Genomic DNA, 4,774 nt, shown 5'->3' with positions numbered 1-4,774 from the left:
GTATGCACACATAACCTAACCACGGGATTCTGGGTATACCTGAAAGATGGTGTATGTTACCGATTTCTTAGGGATCTTGGTACACCTGAAAGACGATATATATTACCGAACTCATGTTCTACCTTGGAGAGGGTAGATGGTACAACCTCCATGGGAAAATTATATTTTTGTGAGAGCTAGGTGTCTCACCCTGTCCTCAGTCCTCGGAGTTATAGGGGCCAGAACTACCAATGTATCTTAGGTGGTAGATCCAAATCTTCTGCAGAAGTTATAGGGTGCATCCTAATTTTAGTTTTAGCCACTGGAGAGTACTCTTTCGGTCGTGAACTGTTCTCTTTGGATACCCATACGGCTTTTCATATGGGGTATTAATTTGAAAAGCATAATAGACCTCCATGTGATCTCGATCTGATACGATGTTGAATGCTTGTGCATACCCACAGAGTAATTAACAAGAAAAACATAAAGTCAGTTCACTTGTAGATCTTTTTAAGTACACTTACTACTTGTAGTTCACAGTTTAGAACTTACAGATGTGAAACATTCATGTGATGGGTGACTTTCTTCATATTGTTGTGCATTCAAACTATTGCCTTATAAGTGCAAATCATGTGTTAGAATACAGAGTATTGATGATTCTATTTTGAACAAGTTGTAATACATGAATTCTTACTTTTCAGTATCACTATGAAAAATGTTGCACATATGTTTATACACATGATATTGAGCACATTCATATTGATATAATGCTTCTTACTCATACGGGATATAGTCTGACCCCTTCTGAATTACTATATTTTAGGTAGCGATTAAGTTGGAGCAATTGCGGATGTCGTTGCGGAGGATGCCATAAGGTTTCTATTTTTTTTAATGATCCTGCATTAAACTCTGAAGATTTATTGGTTATGACATTAATGAGATTGTAACAAATTGAACACGATCATTATTATGTTATTGAATGATTTGTGAGTACTTTTTGTATTACCCTGTAACCTGCCCAACTCTTGGATCCGGTATTTCCGCTCTTTAAAAAAAATTATTCCAATTTTTTTTGTTCAGATTGTTGGGGCGTTACAGCATTGGTATCAAAGCAGGATTAAAAAAAATGTGAGGTCATGGCTTTTCCGGCGACCTGCAATAGCTCTGTAAGTATGTAAAACTCCTAAGTGTAGTGTAATATAGACTAAATATATTGTATTGTACTATTACAGAAGTAATAAATGAGATCATAACGATCCTTTTATATGTCTCAACTAGATGGCGTGGGCAAACAACTACAATGATATCATGGATACCTTGCACAACCTAGCAGAGGTCATAGGTCAACAAGCAACGACCATGCAGAAGATGGGCAATAACCTTCACCAAGTGACCCAAGAAAAAGCGACCAATGGTGGAGGCATGTCCTATAAGAAATTTATGGACATGGACCCTTTTGCCTTCTTCGGTAAGACAGACCCAGAAGTGGTTGAAACCTGGATAAGAAAGATTGAATGGATTTTTTGAGTGCTCAATGTCCTGTAAGACCGACAGGTTGATTTGGGGACATATCGTCTCAAGGAGGATGCTGAAAAATGGTGGGAGACCACTCGTGAGGTCAGATTCCAAAATGGTCCAGTGACATGGGCAAAATTCGTGGAGGCCTTCAACGCCATGTATTCCCCGAAGCATGAGGGAACGAAAAAGATGCAGAAATTTTTAGACCTACAGCAGGGAGAGTTGTCCTTGGGAGAGTACACCACCAAGTTCCATAGCCTGGAACGATACTCTCCTAACGTGTACATCATTGACGAGGATAGGGCAATAAATTTTGCTCATGATTTGAAGACGGGTCTAAGGAACCGTCAATATACTCGGGGCCCAAGACTCTCGATGAGGCCATTCAAGTAATGAAGACTTATATTCTTAAACCTTTTTGTTGAAATAGAATAGTGTTTAAGGAAGTTAGAAAGGATCTAACCTTCAAATTAGATATCATTTGCTCAGGTGGCTACCCTGCTGGATGATGACTAGAAAGAGGGACAAAGGTCCCAGAAGAACCGAACCAGGGTACAGAAACCTGAGTTCAAAAGAAGATTCGGAGGAAAGAAGTTCAACCCACAGGCCAAGAAGCAAAGGCACAACGAGAGAACAGGACAAAGGCATGTGCAAAACTAGAGATGTCAGAACTGCAATCGCTTCCATCCCGGGCAACAATGTCCCCGTGAGACGAGAGTTTGTCTCTATTGTGGAAAGATGGGACACTACATCAGAGAGTGTCGGAAGAAGCAATCAGACGATGCAAGGCGTGAGACTGGGTTACAGCAGAAACAACAATCGTACTGACAACCACCACCACAACTGCAAGCAGTACAAAAGAAGGTAGCAGGTTGAGTCTACGCTACCTCAGCGAAACAATTACAGAAAGGTAACTTGGTGCAAGGTACTGTGCTTATATCTGGTCAAGCTGCTCTGGTACTTTTTTATTGTAGAGCTTCACATTCATTCATATTTGTACATTTTGCTAAACAATTTAGAATATCCACTAAATCCTTGAATCAAGTACTAGTAGTGTACAATCCTATAGGATTCAATGAAATATGTGTGAACTACATGCCAGAAGTAGAAGTCATTTTGGGAGAACACAATTAGCATGCCAACTTAATCCTACTCGACATGACAAAATATGATGTCATATTGGGTATGGATTGGCTCTTTGAACATTATGCTAGAGTTCTCTGTAGAGAGGGGAAGGAGATATTATCTCGACCTAACCTACCAGAGATTGAATTTTGACTTTCAAGTCCAGGGATAAAGAAAAGGGTAATCTCGACCCTTAAGACTCAGAAATATCTTTGATGGGAAGATATGGCTTTCCTGGTTAGTATGATAGGGGGAGAAGCCAAACCAATATCGATTATGAATCTGGAAATCGTTTGTAATTTTCCTGATGTATTTCTGGAAGAACTCTCTGGATTACCTCCACAACGGAAAGTGGAATTTGGGATCGAACTGTTGTTGGGTACAAAGCCAATTTTCAGAGAACCCTACAGGATGGCTTCAGCGAAACTGGAGGAGTTAAAGAAGAAGCTACAAGACTTGATGGAGTGTGGTTTTGTGCGACCTAGCATATCTCTTTGGGGAGCACCAGTTCTATTCGTGAAAAAGAAAGATGGGTCTATGAGGTTATGCGTGGACTACCAGATGTTGAACCAGGCAAAAGTGAAAAATAAGTACCCATTACCACGCATCGAAGATTTATTTGACCAACTAAAAAGGGCAAAGGTCTTTTCCAAAATCAATTTAAGGTTTGGTTACCATCAGCTGAGGATAAAGGATGGAGGCATTCCTAAGTCAGCATTTCGAACCAAATATAGACATTTTGAATTCATGGTGATGCCTTTCAGAGTCACAAACACCCCAGCAGCTGCCTTCATGGATCTGATGAATTGAGTATTCAAGTTGTATCTAGATACCTTCATTATCATTTTCATTGATGATATATTAGTGTATTCTAATGCAGAAGAACATCGAGAACACTTGAAGATCGTTTTGAAAACCCTTTGGGCATATCAGTTGTATGCCAAATTCTCAAAATATAAATTTTGACTCGAGGAGGTCATGTTCCTAGGGCATCTGATCTCAATGGATGGAGTCTTGGTGGATCCATACAAGGTTGAGGTCGTAATGAATTGGGCACAATCGAAGAATATTAGTGAGATTTGAAGTTTTCTCGGACTAACAGGGTATTATAGGTGATTCATACAAGAATTTTCTCGAATCGTGATACCTATGACGAAACTCCTAAGGAAGGGAGTAGAGTTTGAATGGAATGATAAAAGCAAAGAAAGCTTTTAGATTCTTAAGAAAAAACTCACAATAGCACCAGTACTAGCTTTGCCATCGAGAGGTGGTAGATTTGTGGTGTATACGGATGCTTCTAGTACTAGGTTGGGATGTGTACTGATGCAACATGGAAAAGCCATTGCTTACACATCATGACACTTGAAGACCCATGAAAGAAACTATCCAACTCATGAACTGGAGCTGGCGGCGGTAGTCTTCGCCTTAAAGGTTTGGAGACATTATTTGTATGGAGAACAGTTCAAAGTCTTTACAGACCATAAAAGATTGAAATACTTGTTCTCACAAGAAGAACTTAACATGCGACAGAGAAGGTGACTTGAATTCATAAAGGACTATGAATTCAGTATCTCTTACCATCCTGAAAAGGCAAATGTGGTCGTTGATGCCCTTAGTCGCAAGGTTGAGGGTAATTTGGCCAACCTGATAAACATAGGATAAAAAATAATTACTGAATTTGCATAATGAAAGCGTTTCTCATACGATCTAGGCATAATCAAGATGACAAGTCTAACGGTACGATCGGAGTTGTATGAGAGAATGATAGTCAAGCAAAATAATGATCCACACTATGGGAAGATGGAAGCATAGGCACTATAGGAGGATACCGCATTTCAGCGCAAGGAAGATGGAAGCATATGGTTTCAGGATCGACTTTGGGTTCCAAAAGATCCAAAGTTAAGAGAAGAATTGTTAGAAGAGGCACACAAAAGCAAGTACATCATCCACCCAGGCAGTACCAAAATGTTTAAAGATCTATGACGTGGGTACTGGTGTAATGGAATGAAACACAATGTTGCTAGATGCGTCGCAAAATGCTTAATATGCCAACAAATTAAGATTGAACACCAGATGCAAAACCTGAAAATTTTTAGTAATTATCAAAATAAATAAATGTTAAAATTCTTCAAAATAGATACGATAATATGAT

This window comes from Nuphar pumila, chromosome 8, assembly GCF_984573655.1.
Source record: "Nuphar pumila chromosome 8, dmNupPumi1.hap1.1, whole genome shotgun sequence".
Taxonomy (NCBI): Eukaryota; Viridiplantae; Streptophyta; class Magnoliopsida; order Nymphaeales; family Nymphaeaceae; genus Nuphar; species Nuphar pumila.
Note: the sequence above shows the minus strand (reverse complement) of the source record.